This window comes from Symphalangus syndactylus, chromosome 8, assembly GCF_028878055.3.
Source record: "Symphalangus syndactylus isolate Jambi chromosome 8, NHGRI_mSymSyn1-v2.1_pri, whole genome shotgun sequence".
NCBI classification, from domain to species: Eukaryota; Metazoa; Chordata; class Mammalia; order Primates; family Hylobatidae; genus Symphalangus; species Symphalangus syndactylus.
In genome coordinates, this window is record NC_072430.2 from 9889719 (window position 1) to 9909715 (window position 19997).

A 19997-nucleotide genomic window follows, 5' to 3' on the forward strand; every position below is an offset into this window, starting at 1 on the left:
TGCATTTTCAACAGAAAGAGTGTTCAGATCTGCTCAATCAAAAGTATGGTTTAACTCTGTTAGCTGAATGCACAGATCAGAAAGAAGTTTCACCGAATGATTCTGTGTAGTTTATATTTGAAGACATTCCTTTTTCCACTATTACCCTCTTAGCGCTCCGAATCTCCACTTGCATTTTCTACAGAAAGAGTGGTTCAGAACGGCTCAATCAAAACTAAGGTTCAACTCTTTTAGTTGAACAAACAGAACAGAAAGAAGTTTCACACAATTCTTCTGTGTAGTTTTTATTTGTAGACATTCTTTTTCCCAATATAGGCCCCTTAGCGCTCAGAATGTCCAATTGCAGTTTCTACAGGAAGAGTGTTTCAGAACGGCTCAATCAAAAGTAAGGTTCAACTCTGTTAGTTGAATGCACAGAACAGAAAGAAGTTTCATACAATGCTTCTGTGTAGTTTATATTTGAACATATTCTTTTTTCCACTATTACCCACTTAGCGCTACGAATGTCCAGTTGCATTTTCTACAGACAGAGTGTTTCAAAACTGCTCAATCAAAAGTATGGTTTAACTCTGTTAGCTGAATGCTCAGATCAGAAAGAAATTTCACAGAATGCTTCTGTGTAGTTTATATTTGAATATATTACTTTTTCCACTACTACGCTCTTAGCGCTCCAAATGTCCAGTTGAATTTTCTACAGAAAGAGTGTTCAGATCTGCTCAATCAAAAGTATGGTTTAACTCTGTTAGCTGAATGCACAGATCAGAAAGAAGTTTCACAGAATGATTCTGTGTAGTTTATATTTGAAGACATTCCTTTTTCCACTGTTACCCTCTTAGCGCTCCGAATCTCCACTTGCATTTTCTACAAAAAGAGTGTTTCATAACTGCTCAATCAAAAATATGTTTTATCTCTGTTAACTGAATTTACAGATCAGAAATAAGTTTCACAGAATGCATCTGTGTAGTTTTTATTTGAAGATATTCTTTTTCCCAATGTAGGCCTCTTAGCGCTTAGCATGTCCAATTGCAGTTACTACAGAAAGAGTGTTTCAGAACGGCTCAATCAAAAGTAAGGTTCAACTCTGTTAGTTGAATGCACAGAACAGAAAGAATTTTCACAGAATGCTACTGTGTAGTTTATATTTGAATATATTCCTTTTTCCACTATTACCCTCTTAGCGCTCCGAATGTCCACTTGCATTTTCTACAGAAAGAGTGTTCAGAACTGCGCAATCAAAAGTATGGTTTAACTCTGTTAGCTTAATGAATATATCAGAAATAAGTTTCACACAATGCTTCTGTGTAGTTTTTATTTGAAGATATTATTTTTCCCAATAGAGGCCTCTTAGCGCTCAGAATGTCCAATTGCAGTTTCTACAGAAAGAGTGTTTCAGAAAGGCTCAATCAAAAGTAAGGTTCAACTCTGTTAGTTGAATGCACAGAACAGAAAGTAGTTTCATACAATGCTTCTGTGTAGTTTATATTTGAACATATTCTTTTTTCCACTATTACCCACTTAGCGCTACGAATATCTAGTTGCATTTTCTACAGACAGAGTGTTTCAAAACTGCTCAATCAAAAGTATGGTTTAACTCTGTTAGCTGAATGCTCAGATCAGAAAGAAGTTTCACAGAATGCTTCTGTGTAGTTTATATTTGAATATATTCCTTTTTCCACTAGTACTCTCTTAGCGCTCCAAATGTCCAGTTGCATTTTCTACAGAAAGAGTGTTCAGATCTGCTCAATCAAAAGTATGGTTTAACTCTGTTAGCTGAATGCACAGATCAGAAAGAAGTTTCACAGAATGATTCTGTGTAGTTTATATTTGGAGACATTCCTTTTTCCACTATTACCTTCTTAGCGCCCCGAATCTCCACTTGCATTTTCTACAGAAAGACTGTTACAGAACGGCTCAGTCAAAACTAAGGTTCAACTCTTTTAGTTGAACAAACAGAACAGAAAGAAGTTTCACACAATTCTTCTTTGTAGTTTTTATTTGTAGACATTCTTTTTCCCAATATAGGCCTCTTAGCGCTCAGAATGTCCAATTGCAGTTTCTACAGAAAGAGTGTTTCAGAACGGCTCAATCAAAAGTAAGGTTCAACTCTGTTAGTTGAATGCACAGAACAGAAAGAAGTTTCATACAATGCTTCTGTGTAGTTTATATTTGAACATATTCTTTTTTCCACTATTACCCACTTAGCGCTACGAATGTCCAGTTGCATTTTCTACAGACAGAGTGTTTCAAAACTGCTCAATCAAAAGTATGGTTTAACTCTGTTAGCTGAATGCTCAGATCAGAAAGAAATTTCACAGAATGCTTCTGTGTAGTTTATATTTGAATATATTACTTTTTCCACTACTACGCTCTTAGCGCTCCAAATGTCCAGTTGAATTTTCTACAGAAAGAGTGTTCAGATCTGCTCAATCAAAAGTATGGTTTAACTCTGTTAGCTGAATGCACAGATCAGAAAGAAGTTTCACAGAATGATTCTGTGTAGTTTATATTTGAAGACATTCCTTTTTCCACTGTTACCCTCTTAGCGCTCCGAATCTCCACTTGCATTTTCTACAAAAAGAGTGTTTCATAACTGCTCAATCAAAAATATGTTTTATATCTGTTAACTGAATTTACAGATCAGAAATAAGTTTCACAGAATGCATCTGTGTAGTTTTTATTTGAAGATATTCTTTTTCCCAAAGTAGGCCTCTTAGCGCTTAGCATGTCCAATTGCAGTTACTACAGAAAGAGTGTTTCAGAACGGCTCAATCAAAAGTAAGGTTCAACTCTGTTAGTTGAATGCACAGAACAGAAAGTATTTTCACAGAATGCTACTGTGTAGTTTATATTTGAATATATTCCTTTTTCCACTATTACCCTCTTAGCGCTCCGAATGTCCACTTGCATTTTCTACAGAAAGAGTGTTCAGAACTGCGCAATCAAAAGTATGGTTTAACTCTGTTAGCTTAATGAATATATCAGAAATAAGTTTCACACAATGCTTCTGTGTAGTTTTTATTTGAAGATATTATTTTTCCCAATAGAGGCCTCTTAGCGCTCAGAATGTCCAATTGCAGTTTCTACAGAAAGAGTGTTTCAGAAAGGCTCAATCAAAAGTAAGGTTCAACTCTGTTAGTTGAATGCACAGAACAGAAAGAAGTTTCATACAATGCTTCTGTGTAGTTTATATTTGAACATATTCTTTTTTCCACTATTACCCACTTAGCGCTACGAATATCTAGTTGCATTTTCAACAGACAGAGTGTTTCAAAACTGCTCAATCAAAAGTATGGTTTAACTCTGTTAGCTGAATGCTCAGATCAGAAAGAAGTTTCACAGAATGCTTCTGTGTAGTTTATATTTGAATATATTCCTTTTTCCACTACTACTCTCTTAGCGCTCCAAATGTCCAGTTGCATTTTCTACAGAAAGAGTGTTCAGATCTGCTCAATCAAAAGTATGGTTTAACTCTGTTAGCTGAATGCACAGATCAGAAAGAAGTTTCACAGAATGATTCTGTGTAGTTTATATTTGGAGACATTCCTTTTTCCACTATTACCCTCTTAGCGCTCCGAATATCCACTTGCATTTTCTACAGAAAGACTGTTACAGAACGGCTCAGTCAAAACTAAGGTTCAACTCTTTTAGTTGAACAAACAGAACAGAAAGAATTTTCACACAATTCTTCTGTGTAGTTTTTATTTGTAGACATTCTTTTTCCCAATATAGGCCTCTTAGCGCTCAGAATGTCCAATTGCAGTTTCTACAGAAAGAGTGTTTCAGAACGGCTCAATCAAAAGTAAGGTTCAACTCTGTTAGTTGAATGCACAGAACAGAAAGAAGTTTCATACAATGCTTCTGTGTAGTTTATATTTGAACATATTCTTTTTTCCACTATTACCCACTTAGCGCTACGAATGTCCAGTTGCATTTTCTACAGACAGAGTGTTTCAAAACTGCTCAATCAAAAGTATGGTTTAACTCTGTTAGCTGAATGCTCAGATCAGAAAGAAATTTCACAGAATGCTTCTGTGTTGTTTATATTTGAATATATTACTTTTTCCACTACTACGCTCTTAGCGCTCCAAATGTCCAGTTGAATTTTCTACAGAAAGAGTGTTCAGATCTGCTCAATCAAAAGTATGGTTTAACTCTGTTAGCTGAATGCACAGATCAGAAAGAAGTTTCACAGAATGATTCTGTGTAGTTTATATTTGAAGACATTCCTTTTTCCACTGTTACCCTCTTAGCGCTCCGAATCTCCACTTGCATTTTCTACAAAAAGAGTGTTTCATAACTGCTCAATCAAAAATATGTTTTATATCTGTTAACTGAATTTACAGATCAGAAATAAGTTTCACAGAATGCATCTGTGTAGTTTTTATTTGAAGATATTCTTTTTCCCAAAGTAGGCCTCTTAGCGCTTAGCATGTCCAATTGCAGTTACTACAGAAAGAGTGTTTCAGAACGGCTCAATCAAAAGTAAGGTTCAACTCTGTTAGTTGAATGCACAGAACAGAAAGAATTTTCACAGAATGCTACTGTGTAGTTTATATTTGAATATATTCCTTTTTCCACTATTACCCTCTTAGCGCTCCGAATGTCCACTTGCATTTTCTACAGAAAGAGTGTTCAGAACTGCGCAATCAAAAGTATGGTTTAACTCTGTTAGCTTAATGAATATATCAGAAATAAGTTTCACACAATGCTTCTGTGTAGTTTTTATTTGAAGATATTATTTTTCCCAATAGAGGCCTCTTAGCGCTCAGAATGTCCAATTGCAGTTTCTACAGAAAGAGTGTTTCAGAAAGGCTCAATCAAAAGTAAGGTTCAACTCTGTTAGTTGAATGCACAGAACAGAAAGAAGTTTCATACAATGCTTCTGTGTAGTTTATATTTGAACATATTCTTTTTTCCACTATTACCCACTTAGCGCTACGAATATCTAGTTGCATTTTCAACAGACAGAGTGTTTCAAAACTGCTCAATCAAAAGTATGGTTTAACTCTGTTAGCTGAATGCTCAGATCAGAAAGAAGTTTCACAGAATGCTTCTGTGTAGTTTATATTTGAATATATTCCTTTTTCCACTACTACTCTCTTAGCGCTCCAAATGTCCAGTTGCATTTTCTACAGAAAGAGTGTTCAGATCTGCTCAATCAAAAGTATGGTTTAACTCTGTTAGCTGAATGCACAGATCAGAAAGAAGTTTCACAGAATGATTCTGTGTAGTTTATATTTGGAGACATTCCTTTTTCCACTATTACCCTCTTAGCGCTCCGAATCTCCACTTGCATTTTCTACAGAAAGACTGTTACAGAACGGCTCAGTCAAAACTAAGGTTCAACTCTTTTAGTTGAACAAACAGAACAGAAAGAATTTTCACACAATTCTTCTGTGTAGTTTTTATTTGTAGACATTCTTTTTCCCAATATAGGCCTCATAGCGCTCAGAATGTCCAATTGCAGTTTCTACAGAAAGAGTGTTTCAGAACGGCTCAATCAAAAGTAAGGTTCAACTCTGTTAGTTGAATGCACAGAACAGAAAGAAGTTTCATACAATGCTTCTGTGTAGTTTATATTTGAACATATTCTTTTTTCCACTATTACCCACTTAGCGCTACGAATGTCCAGTTGCATTTTCTACAGACAGAGTGTTTCAAAACTGCTCAATCAAAAGTATGGTTTAACTCTGTTAGCTGAATGCTCAGATCAGAAAGAAATTTCACAGAATGCTTCTGTGTAGTTTATATTTGAATATATTACTTTTTCCACTACTACGCTCTTAGCGCTCCAAATGTCCAGTTGAATTTTCTACAGAAAGAGTGTTCAGATCTGCTCAATCAAAAGTATGGTTTAACTCTGTTAGCTGAATGCACAGATCAGAAAGAAGTTTCACAGAATGATTCTGTGTAGTTTATATTTGAAGACATTCCTTTTTCCACTGTTACCCTCTTAGCGCTCCGAATCTCCACTTGCATTTTCTACAAAAAGAGTGTTTCATAACTGCTCAATCAAAAATATGTTTTATATCTGTTAACTGAATTTACAGATCAGAAATAAGTTTCACAGAATGCATCTGTGTAGTTTTTATTTGAAGATATTCTTTTTCCCAATGTAGGCCTCTTAGCGCTTAGCATGTCCAATTGCAGTTACTACAGAAAGAGTGTTTCAGAACGGCTCAATCAAAAGTAAGGTTCAACTCTGTTAGTTGAATGCACAGAACAGAAAGAATTTTCACAGAATGCTACTGTGTAGTTTATATTTGAATATATTCCTTTTTCCACTATTACCCTCTTAGCGCTCCGAATGTCCACTTGCATTTTCTACAGAAAGAGTGTTCAGAACTGCGCAATCAAAAGTATGGTTTAACTCTGTTAGCTTAATGAATATATCAGAAATAAGTTTCACACAATGCTTCTGTGTAGTTTTTATTTGAAGATATTATTTTTCCCAATAGAGGCCTCTTAGCGCTCAGAATGTCCAATTGCAGTTTCTACAGAAAGAGTGTTTCAGAAAGGCTCAATCAAAAGTAAGGTTCAACTCTGTTAGTTGAATGCACAGAACAGAAAGAAGTTTCATACAATGCTTCTGTGTAGTTTATATTTGAACATATTCTTTTTTCCACTATTACCCACTTAGCGCTACGAATATCTAGTTGCATTTTCAACAGACAGAGTGTTTCAAAACTGCTCAATCAAAAGTATGGTTTAACTCTGTTAGCTGAATGCTCAGATCAGAAAGAAGTTTCACAGAATGCTTCTGTGTAGTTTATATTTGAATATATTCCTTTTTCCACTACTACTCTCTTAGCGCTCCAAATGTCCAGTTGCATTTTCTACAGAAAGAGTGTTCAGATCTGCTCAATCAAAAGTATGGTTTAACTCTGTTAGCTGAATGCACAGATCAGAAAGAAGTTTCACAGAATGATTCTGTGTAGTTTATATTTGGAGACATTCCTTTTTCCACTATTACCCTCTTAGCGCTCCGAATCTCCACTTGCATTTTCTACAGAAAGACTGTTACAGAACGGCTCAGTCAAAACTAAGGTTCAACTCTTTTAGTTGAACAAACAGAACAGAAAGAATTTTCACACAATTCTTCTGTGTAGTTTTTATTTGTAGACATTCTTTTTCCCAATATAGGCCTCATAGCGCTCAGAATGTCCAATTGCAGTTTCTACAGAAAGAGTGTTTCAGAACGGCTCAATCAAAAGTAAGGTTCAACTCTGTTAGTTGAATGCACAGAACAGAAAGAAGTTTCATACAATGCTTCTGTGTAGTTTATATTTGAACATATTCTTTTTTCCACTATTACCCACTTAGCGCTACGAATGTCCAGTTGCATTTTCTACAGACAGAGTGTTTCAAAACTGCTCAATCAAAAGTATGGTTTAACTCTGTTAGCTGAATGCTCAGATCAGAAAGAAATTTCACAGAATGCTTCTGTGTAGTTTATATTTGAATATATTACTTTTTCCACTACTACGCTCTTAGCGCTCCAAATGTCCAGTTGAATTTTCTACAGAAAGAGTGTTCAGATCTGCTCAATCAAAAGTATGGTTTAACTCTGTTAGCTGAATGCACAGATCAGAAAGAAGTTTCACAGAATGATTCTGTGTAGTTTATATTTGAAGACATTCCTTTTTCCACTGTTACCCTCTTAGCGCTCCGAATCTCCACTTGCATTTTCTACAAAAAGAGTGTTTCATAACTGCTCAATCAAAAATATGTTTTATATCTGTTAACTGAATTTACAGATCAGAAATAAGTTTCACAGAATGCATCTGTGTAGTTTTTATTTGAAGATATTCTTTTTCCCAATGTAGGCCTCTTAGCGCTTAGCATGTCCAATTGCAGTTACTACAGAAAGAGTGTTTCAGAACGGCTCAATCAAAAGTAAGGTTCAACTCTGTTAGTTGAATGCACAGAACAGAAAGAATTTTCACAGAATGCTACTGTGTAGTTTATATTTGAATATATTCCTTTTTCCACTATTACCCTCTTAGCGCTCCGAATGTCCACTTGCATTTTCTACAGAAAGAGTGTTCAGAACTGCGCAATCAAAAGTATGGTTTAACTCTGTTAGCTTAATGAATATATCAGAAATAAGTTTCACACAATGCTTCTGTGTAGTTTTTATTTGAAGATATTATTTTTCCCAATAGAGGCCTCTTAGCGCTCAGAATGTCCAATTGCAGTTTCTACAGAAAGAGTGTTTCAGAAAGGCTCAATCAAAAGTAAGGTTCAACTCTGTTAGTTGAATGCACAGAACAGAAAGAAGTTTCATACAATGCTTCTGTGTAGTTTATATTTGAACGTATTCTTTTTTCCACTATTACCCACTTAGCGCTACGAATATCTAGTTGCATTTTCAACAGACAGAGTGTTTCAAAACTGCTCAATCAAAAGTATGGTTTAACTCTGTTAGCTGAATGCTCAGATCAGAAAGAAGTTTCACAGAATGCTTCTGTGTAGTTTATATTTGAATATATTCCTTTTTCCACTACTACTCTCTTAGCGCTCCAAATGTCCAGTTGCATTTTCTACAGAAAGAGTGTTCAGATCTGCTCAATCAAAAGTATGGTTTAACTCTGTTAGCTGAATGCACAGATCAGAAAGAAGTTTCACAGAATGATTCTGTGTAGTTTATATTTGGAGACATTCCTTTTTCCACTATTACCCTCTTAGCGCTCCGAATCTCCACTTGCATTTTCTACAGAAAGACTGTTACAGAACGGCTCAGTCAAAACTAAGGTTCAACTCTTTTAGTTGAACAAACAGAACAGAAAGAAGTTTCACACAATTCTTCTGTGTAGTTTTTATTTGTAGACATTCTTTTTCCCAATATAGGCCTCTTAGCGCTCAGAATGTCCAATTGCAGTTTCTACAGAAAGAGTGTTTCAGAACGGCTCAATCAAAAGTAAGGTTCAACTCTGTTAGTTGAATGCACAGAACAGAAAGAAGTTTCATACAATGCTTCTGTGTAGTTTATATTTGAACATATTCTTTTTTCCACTATTACCCACTTAGCGCTACGAATGTCCAGTTGCATTTTCAACAGACAGAGTGTTTCAAAACTGCTCAATCAAAAGTATGGTTTAACTCTGTTAGCTGAATGCTCAGATCAGAAAGAAGTTTCACAGAATGCTTCTGTGTAGTTTATATTTGAATATATTCCTTTTTCCACTACTACGCTCTTAGCGCTCCAATTGTCCAGTTGCATTTTCTACAGAAAGAGTGTTCAGGTCTGCTCAATCAAAAGTATGGTTTAACTCTGTTAGCTGAATGCACAGATCAGAAAGAAGTTTCACAGAATGATTCTGTGTAGTTTATATTTGGAGACATTCCTTTTTCCACTATTACCCTGTTAGCGCTCCGAATCTCCACTTGCATTTTCTACAGAAAGTGTGTTTCAGAACGGCTCAATCAAAACTAAGGTTCAACTCTTTTAGTTGAACGAACAGTACAGAAAGAAGTTTCACACAATTCTTCTGTGTAGTTTTTATTTGTAGACATTCTTTTTCCCAATATAGGCCTCTTAGCGCTCAGAATGTCCAATTGCACTTTCTACAAAGAGTGTTTCAGAACGGCTCAATCAAAAGTAAGGTTCAACTCTGTTAGTTGAATGCACAGAACAGAAAGAAGTTTCATACAATGCTTCTGTGTAGTTTATATTTGAACATATTCTTTTTTCCACTATTACCCACTTAGCGCTACGAATGTCCAGTTGCATTTTCTACAGACAGAGTGTTTCAAAACTGCTCAATCAAAAGTATGGTTTAACTCTGTTAGCTGAATGCTCAGATCAGAAAGAAGTTTCACAGAATGCTTCTGTGTAGTTTATATTTGAATATATTCCTTTTTCCACTACTACGCTCTTAGCGCTCCAAATGTCCAGTTGCATTTTCTACAGAAAGAATGTTCAGATCTGCTCAATCAAAAGTATGGTTTAACTCTGTTAGCTGAATGCACAGATCAGAAAGAAGTTTCACCGAATGATTCTGTGTAGTTTATATTTGAAGACATTCCTTTTTCCACTATTACCCTCTTAGCGCTCCGAATCTCCACTTGCATTTTCTACAAAAAGAGTGTTTCATAACTGCTCAATCAAAAATATGTTTTATCTCTGTTAACTGAATTTACAGATCAGAAATAAGTTTCACAGAATGCATCTGTGTAGTTTTTATTTGAAGATATTCTTTTTCCCAATGTAGGCCTCTTAGCGCTTAGCATGTCCAATTGCAGTTTCTACAGAAAGAGTGTTTCAGAACGGCTCAATCAAAAGTAAGGTTCAACTCTGTTAGTTGAATGCACAGAACAGAAAGAATTTTCACAGAATGCTACTGTGTAGTTTATATTTGAATATATTCCTTTTTCCACAATTACCCTCTTAGCGCTCCGAATGTCCACTTGCATTTTCTACAGAAAGAGTGTTCAGAACTGCGCAATCAAAAGTATGGTTTAACTCTGTTAGCTTAATGAACATATCAGAAATAAGTTTCACACAATGCTTCTGTGTAGTTTTTATTTGAAGATATTATTTTTCCCAATAGAGGCCTCTTAGCGCTCAGAATGTCCAATTGCAGTTTCTACAGAAAGAGTGTTTCAGAAAGGCTCAATCAAAAGTAAGGTTCAACTCTGTTAGTTGAATGCACAGAACAGAAAGAAGTTTCATACAATGCTTCTGTGTAGTTTATATTTGAACATATTCTTTTTTCCACTATTACCCACTTAGCGCTACGAATGTCCAGTTGCATTTTCTACAGACAGAGTGTTTCAAAACTGCTCAATCAAAAGTATGGTTTAACTCTGTTAGCTGAATGCTCAGATCAGAAAGAAGTTTCACAGAATGCTTCTGTGTAGTTTATATTTGAATATATTCCTTTTTCCACTACTACTCTCTTAGCGCTCCAAATGTCCAGTTGCATTTTCTACAGAAAGAGTGTTCAGATCTGCTCAATCAAAAGTATGGTTTAACTCTGTTAGCTGAATGCACAGATCAGAAAGAAGTTTCACAGAATGATTCTGTGTAGTTTATATTTGGAGACATTCCTTTTTCCACTATTACCCTCTTAGCGCTCCGAATCTCCACTTGCATTTTCTACAGAAAGAGTGTTTCAGAACGGCTCAATCAAAACTAAGGTTCAACTCTTTTAGTTGAACAAACAGAACAGAAAGAAGTTTCACACAATTCTTCTGTGTAGTTTTTATTTGTAGACATCCTTTTTCCCAATATAGGCCTCTTAGCGCTCAGAATGTCCAATTGCAGTTTCTACAGAAAGAGTGTTTCAGAACGGCTCAATCAAAAGTAAGGTTCAACTCTGTTAGTTGAGTGCACAGAACAGAAAGAAGTTTCATACAATGCTTCTGTGTAGTTTATATTTGAACATACTCTTTTTTCCACTATTACCCACTTAGCGCTACAAATGTCCAGTTGCATTTTCTACAGACAGAGTGTTTCAAAACTGCTCAATCAAAAGTATGGTTTAACTCTGTTAGCTGAATGCTCAGATCAGAAAGAAGTTTCACAGAATGCTTCTGTGTAGTTTATATTTGAATATATTCCTTTTTCCACTACTACGCTCTTACCGCTCCAAATGTCCAGTTGCATTTTCAACAGAAAGAGTGTTCAGATCTGCTCAATCAAAAGTATGGTTTAACTCTGTTAGCTGAATGCACAGATCAGAAAGAAGTTTCACCGAATGATTCTGTGTAGTTTATATTTGAAGACATTCCTTTTTCCACTATTACCCTCTTAGCGCTCCGAATCTCCACTTGCATTTTCTACAAAAAGAGTGTTTCATAACTGCTCAATCAAAAATATGTTTTATCTCTGTTAACTGAATTTACAGATCAGAAATAAGTTTCACAGAGTGCATCTGTGTAGTTTTTATTTGAAGATATTCTTTTTCCCAATGTAGGCCTCTTAGCGCTTAGCATGTCCAATTGCAGTTTCTACAGAAAGAGTGTTTCAGAACGGCTCAATCAAAAGTAAGGTTCAACTCTGTTAGTTGAATGCACAGAACAGAAAGAATTTTCACAGAATGCTACTGTGTAGTTTATATTTGAATATATTCCTTTTTCCACTATTACCCTCTTAGCGCTCCGAATGTCCACTTGCATTTTCTACAGAAAGAGTGTTCAGAACTGCGCAATCAAAAGTATGGTTTAACTCTGTTAGCTTAATGAACATATCAGAAATAAGTTTCACACAATGCTTCTGTGTAGTTTTTATTTGAAGATATTATTTTTCCCAATAGAGGCCTCTTAGCGCTCAGAATGTCCAATTGCAGTTTCTACAGAAAGAGTGTTTCAGAAAGGCTCAATCAAAAGTAAGGTTCAACTTTGTTAGTTGAATGCACAGAACAGAAAGAAGTTTCATACAATGCTTCTGTGTAGTTTATATTTGAACATATTCTTATTTCCACTATTACCCACTTAGCGCTACGAATGTCCAGTTGCATTTTCTACAGACAGAGTGTTTCAAAACTGCTCAATCAAAAGTATGGTTTAACTCTGTTAGCTGAATGCTCAGATCAGAAAGAAGTTTCACAGAATGCTTCTGTGTAGTTTATATTTGAATATATTACTTTTTCCACTACTACTCTCTTAGCGCTCCAAATGTCCAGTTGCATTTTCTACAGAAAGAGTGTTCAGATCTGCTCAATCAAAAGTATGGTTTAACTCTGTTAGCTGAATGCACAGATCAGAAAGAAGTTTCACAAAATGATTCTGTGTAGTTTATATTTGGAGACATTCCTATTTCCACTATTACCCTCTTAGCGCTCCGAATCTCCACTTGCATTTTCTACAGAAAGAGTGTTTCAGAACGGCTCAATCAAAACTAAGGTTCAACTCTTTTAGTTGAACAAACAGAACAGAAAGAAGTTTCACACAATTCTTCTGTGTAGTTTTTATTTGTAGACATTCTTTTTCCCAATATAGGCCTCTTAGTGCTCAGAATGTCCAATTGCAGTTTCTACAGAAAGAGTGTTTCAGAACGGCTCAATCAAAAGTAAGGTTCAACTCTGTTAGTTGAATGCACAGAACAGAAAGAAGTTTCATACAATGCTTCTGTGTAGTTTATATTTGAACATATACTTTTTTCCACTATTACCCACTTAGCGCTACGAATGTCCAGTTGCATTTTCTACAGACAGAGTGTTTCAAAACTGCTCAATCAAAAGTATGGTTTAACTGTGTTAGCTGAATGCTCAGATAAGAAAGAAGTTTCACAGAATGCTTCTGTGTAGTTTATATTTGAATATATTCCTTTTTCCACTACTACGCTCTTAGCGCTCCAAATGTCCAGTTGAATTTTCTACAGAAAGAGTGTTCAGATCTGCTCAATCAAAAGCATGGTTTAACTCTGTTAGCTGAATGCACAGATCAGAAAGAAGTTTCACCGAATGATTCTGTGTAGTTTATATTTGAAGACATTCCTTTTTCCACTGTTACCCTCTTAGCGCTCCGAATCTCCACTTGCATTTTCTACAAAAAGAGTGTTTCATAACTGCTCAATCAAAAATATGTTTTATATCTGTTAACTGAATTTACAGATCAGAAATAAGTTTCACAGAATGCATCTGTGTAGTTTTTATTTGAAGATATTCTTTTTCCCAATGTAGGCCTCTTAGCGCTTAGCATGTCCAATTGCAGTTACTACAGAAAGAGTGTTTCAGAACGGCTCAATCAAAAGTAAGGTTCAACTCTGTTAGTTGAATGCACAGAACAGAAAGAATTTTCACAGAATGCTACTGTGTAGTTTATATTTGAATATATTCCTTTTTCCACTATTACCCTATTAGCGCTCCGAATGTCCACTTGCATTTTCTACAGAAAGAGTGTTCAGAACTGCGCATTCAAAAGTATGGTTTAACTCTGTTAGCTTAATGAACATATCAGAAATAAGTTTCACACAATGCTTCTGTGTAGTTTTTATTTGAAGATATTATTTTTCCCAATAGAGGCCTCTTAGCGCTCAGAATGTCCAATTGCAGTTTCTACACAAAGAGTGTTTCAGAAAGGCTCAATCAAAAGTAAGGTTCAACTCTGTTAGTTGAATGCACAGAACAGAAAGAAGTTTCATACAATGCTTCTGTGTAGTTTATATTTGAACATATTCTATTTTCCACTATTACCCACTTAGCGCTACGAATATCCAGTTGCATTTTCTACAGACAGAGTGTTTCAAAACTGCTCAATCAAAAGTATGGTTTAACTCTGTTAGCTGAATGCTCAGATCAGAAAGAAGTTTCACAGAATGCTTCTGTGTAGTTTATATTTGAATATATTCCTTTTTCCACTACTACTCTCTTAGCGCTCCAAATGTCCAGTTGCATTTTCTACAGAAAGAGTGTTCAGATCTGCTCAATCAAAAGTATGGTTTAACTCTGTTAGCTGAATGCACAGATCAGAAAGAAGTTTCACAGAATGATTCTGTGTAGTTTATATTTGGAGACATTCCTTTTTCCACTATTACCCTCTTAGCGCACCGAATCTCCACTTGCGTTTTCTACAGAAAGAGTGTTTCAGAACGGCTCAATCAAAACTAAGGTTCAACTCTTTTAGTTGAACAAACAGAACAGAAAGAAGTTTCACACAATTCCTCTGTGTAGTTTTTATTTGTAGACATTCTTTTTCCCAATATAGGCCTCTTAGCGCTCAGAATGTCCAATTGCAGTTTCTACAGAAAGAGTGTTTCAGAACGGCTCAATCAAAAGTAAGGTTCAAGTCTGTTAGTTGAAAGCACAGAACAGAAAGAAGTTTCATACAATGCTTCTGTGTAGTTTATATTTGAACATATTCTTTTTTCCACTATTACCCACTTAGCGCTACGAATGTCCAGTTGCATTTTCTACAGACAGAGTGTTTCAAAACTGCTCAATCAAAAGTATGGTTTAACTCTGTTAGCTGAATGCTCAGATCAGAAAGAAGTTTCACAGAATGCTTCTGTGTAGTTTATATTTGAATATATTCCTTTTTCCACTACTACGCTCTTACCGCTCCAAATGTCGGGTTGCATTTTCAACAGAAAGAGTGTTCAGATCTGCTCAATCAAAAGTATGGTTTAACTCTGTTAGCTGAATGCACAGATCAGAAAGAAGTTTCACCGAATGATTCTGTGTAGTTTATATTTGAAGACATTCCTTTTTCCACTATTACCTTCTTAGCGCTCCGAATCTCCACTTGCATTTTCTACAAAAAGAGTGTTTCATAACTGCTCAATCAAAAATATGTTTTATCTCTGTTAACTGAATTTACAGATCAGAAATAAGTTTCACAGAGTGCATCTGTGTAGTTTTTATTTGAAGATATTCTTTTTCCCAATGTAGGCCTCTTAGCGCTTAGCATGTCCAATTGCAGTTTCTACAGAAAGAGTGTTTCAGAACGGCTCAATCAAAAGTAAGGTTCAACTCTGTTAGTTGAATGCACAGAACAGAAAGAATTTTCACAGAATGCTACTGTGTAGTTTATATTTGAATATATTCCTTTTTCCACTATTACCCTCTTAGCGCTCCGAATGTCCACTTGCATTTTCTACAGAAAGAGTGTTCAGAACTGCGCAATCAAAAGTATGGTTTAACTCTGTTAGCTTAATGAACATATCAGAAATAAGTTTCACACAATGCTTCTGTGTAGTTTTTATTTGAAGATATTATTTTTCCCAATAGAGGCCTCTTAGCGCTCAGAATGTCCAATTGCAGTTTCTACAGAAAGAGTGTTTCAGAAAGGCTCAATCAAAAGTAAGGTTCAACTTTGTTAGTTGAATGCACAGAACAGAAAGAAGTTTCATACAATGCTTCTGTGTAGTTTATATTTGAACATATTCTTTTTTCCACTATAACCCACTTAGCGCTACGAATGTCCAGTTGCATTTTCTACAGACAGAGTGTTTCAAAACTGCTCAATCAAAAGTATGGTTTAACTCTGTTAGCTGAATGCTCAGATCAGAAAGAAGTTTCACAGAATGCTTCTGTGTAGTTTATATTTGAATATATTCCTTTTTCCACTACTACTCTCTTAGCGCTCCAAATGTCCAGTTGCATTTTCTACAGAAAGAGTGTTCAGATCTGCTCAATCAAAAGTATGGTTTAACTCTGTTAGCTGAATGCACAGATCAGAAAGAAGTTTCACAGAATGATTCTGTGTAGTTTATATTTGGAGACATTCCTTTTTCCACTATTACCCTCTTAGCGCACCGAATCTCCACTTGCGTTTTCTACAGAAAGAGTGTTTCAGAACGGCTCAATCAAAACTAAGGTTCAACTCTTTTAGTTGAACAAACAGAACAGAAAGAAGTTTCACACAATTCCTCTGTGTAGTTTTTATTTGTAGACATTCTTTTTCCCAATATAGGCCTCTTAGCGCTCAGAATGTCCAATTGCAGTTTCTACAGAAAGAGTGTTTCAGAACGGCTCAATCAAAAGTAAGGTTCAAGTCTGTTAGTTGAAAGCACAGAACAGAAAGAAGTTTCATACAATGCTTCTGTGTAGTTTATATTTGAACATATTCTTTTTTCCACTATTACCCACTTAGCGCTACGAATGTCCAGTTGCATTTTCTACAGACAGAGTGTTTCAAAACTGCTCAATCAAAAGTATGGTTTAACTCTGTTAGCTGAATGCTCAGATCAGAAAGAAGTTTCACAGAATGCTTCTGTGTAGTTTATATTTGAATATATTCCTTTTTCCACTACTACGCTCTTACCGCTCCAAATGTCGGGTTGCATTTTCAACAGAAAGAGTGTTCAGATCTGCTCAATCAAAAGTATGGTTTAACTCTGTTAGCTGAATGCACAGATCAGAAAGAAGTTTCACCGAATGATTCTGTGTAGTTTATATTTGAAGACATTCCTTTTTCCACTATTACCCTCTTAGCGCTCCGAATCTCCACTTGCATTTTCTACAAAAAGAGTGTTTCATAACTGCTCAATCAAAAATATGTTTTATCTCTGTTAACTGAATTTACAGATCGGAAATAAGTTTCACAGAGTGCATCTGTGTAGTTTTTATTTGAAGATATTCTTTTTCCCAATGTAGGCCTCTTAGCGCTTAGCATGTCCAATTGCAGTTTCTACAGAAAGAGTGTTTCAGAACGGCTCAATCAAAAGTAAGGTTCAACTCTGTTAGTTGAATGCACAGAACAGAAAGAATTTTCACAGAATGCTACTGTGTAGTTTATATTTGAATATATTCCTTTTTCCACTATTACCCTCTTAGCACTCCGAATGTCCACCTGCATTTTCTACAGAAAGAGTGTTCAGAACTGCGCAATCAAAAGTATGGTTTAACTCTGTTAGCTTAATGAACATATCAGAAATAAGTTTCACACAATGCTTCTGTGTACTTTTTATTTGAAGATATTATTTTTCCCAATAGAGGCCTCTTAGCGCTCAGAATGTCCAATTGCAGTTTCTACAGAAAGAGTGTTTCAGAAAGGCTCAATCAAAAGTAAGGTTCAACTTTGTTAGTTGAATGCACAGAACAGAAAGAAGTTTCATACAATGCTTCTGTGTAGTTTATATTTGAACATATTCTTTTTTCCACTATAACCCACTTAGCGCTACGAATGTCCAGTTGCATTTTCTACAGACAGAGTGTTTCAAAACTGCTCAATCAAAAGTATGGTTTAACTCTGTTAGCTGAATGCTCAGATCAGAAAGAAGTTTCACAGAATGCTTCTGTGTAGTTTATATTTGAATATATTCCTTTTTCCACTACTACTCTCTTAGCGCTCCAAATGTCCAGTTGCATTTTCTACAGAAAGAGTGTTCAGATCTGCTCAATCAAAAGTATGGTTTAACTCTGTTAGCTGAATGCACAGATCAGAAAGAAGTTTCACAAAATGATTCTGTGTAGTTTATATTTGGAGACATTCCTTTTTCCACTATTACCCTCTTAGCGCTCCGAATCTCCACTTGCATTTTCTACAGAAAGAGTGTTTCAGAACGGCTCAATCAAAACTAAGGTTCAACTCTTTTAGTTGAACAAACAGAACAGAAAGAAGTTTCACACAATTCTTCTGTGTAGTTTTTATTTGTAGACATTCTTTTTCCCAATATAGGCCTCTTAGTGCTCAGAATGTCCAATTGCAGTTTCTACAGAAAGAGTGTTTCAGAACGGCTCAATCAACAGTAAGGTTCAACTCTGTTAGTTGAATGCACAGAACAGAAAGAAGTTTCATACAATGCTTCTGTGTAGTTTATATTTGAACATATACTTTTTTCCACTATTACCCACTTAGCGCTACGAATGTCCAGTTGCATTTTCTACAGACAGAGTGTTTCAAAACTGCTCAATCAAAAGTATGGTTTAACTCTGTTAGCTGAATGCTCAGATCAGAAAGAAGTTTCACAGAATGCTTCTGTGTAGTTTATATTTGAATATATTCCTTTTTCCACTACTACGCTCTTAGCGCTCCAAATGTCCAGTTGAATTTTCTACAGAAAGAGTGTTCAGATCTGCTCAATCAAAAGTATGGTTTAACTCTGTTAGCTGAATGCACAGATCAGAAAGAAGTTTCACAGAATGATTCTGTGTAGTTTATATTTGGAGACATTCCTTTTTCCACTATTACCCTCTTAGCGCACCGAATCTCCACTTGCGTTTTCTACAGAAAGAGTGTTTCAGAACGGCTCAATCAAAACTAAGGTTCAACTCTTTTAGTTGAACAAACAGAACAGAAAGAAGTTTCACACAATTCCTCTGTGTAGTTTTTATTTGTAGACATTCTTTTTCCCAATATAGGCCTCTTAGCGCTCAGAATGTCCAATTGCAGTTTCTACAGAAAGAGTGTTTCAGAACGGCTCAATCAAAAGTAAGGTTCAAGTCTGTTAGTTGAAAGCACAGAACAGAAAGAAGTTTCATACAATGCTTCTGTGTAGTTTATATTTGAACATATTCTTTTTTCCACTATTACCCACTTAGCGCTACGAATGTCCAGTTGCATTTTCTACAGACAGAGTGTTTCAAAACTGCTCAATCAAAAGTATGGTTTAACTCTGTTAGCTGAATGCTCAGATCAGAAAGAAGTTTCACAGAATGCTTCTGTGTAGTTTATATTTGAATATATTCCTTTTTCCACTACTACGCTCTTACCGCTCCAAATGTCGGGTTGCATTTTCAACAGAAAGAGTGTTCAGATCTGCTCAATCAAAAGTATGGTTTAACTCTGTTAGCTGAATGCACAGATCAGAAAGAAGTTTCACCGAATGATTCTGTGTAGTTTATATTTGAAGACATTCCTTTTTCCACTATTACCCTCTTAGCGCTCCGAATCTCCACTTGCATTTTCTACAAAAAGAGTGTTTCATAACTGCTCAATCAAAAATATGTTTTATCTCTGTTAACTGAATTTACAGATCGGAAATAAGTTTCACAGAGTGCATCTGTGTAGTTTTTATTTGAAGATATTCTTTTTCCCAATGTAGGCCTCTTAGCGCTTAGCATGTCCAATTGCAGTTTCTACAGAAAGAGTGTTTCAGAACGGCTCAATCAAAAGTAAGGTTCAACTCTGTTAGTTGAATGCACAGAACAGAAAGAATTTTCACAGAATGCTACTGTGTAGTTTATATTTGAATATATTCCTTTTTCCACTATTACCCTCTTAGCACTCCGAATGTCCACCTGCATTTTCTACAGAAAGAGTGTTCAGAACTGCGCAATCAAAAGTATGGTTTAACTCTGTTAGCTTAATGAACATATCAGAAATAAGTTTCACACAATGCTTCTGTGTACTTTTTATTTGAAGATATTATTTTTCCCAATAGAGGCCTCTTAGCGCTCAGAATGTCCAATTGCAGTTTCTACAGAAAGAGTGTTTCAGAAAGGCTCAATCAAAAGTAAGGTTCAACTTTGTTAGTTGAATGCACAGAACAGAAAGAAGTTTCATACAATGCTTCTGTGTAGTTTATATTTGAACATATTCTTTTTTCCACTATAACCCACTTAGCGCTACGAATGTCCAGTTGCATTTTCTACAGACAGAGTGTTTCA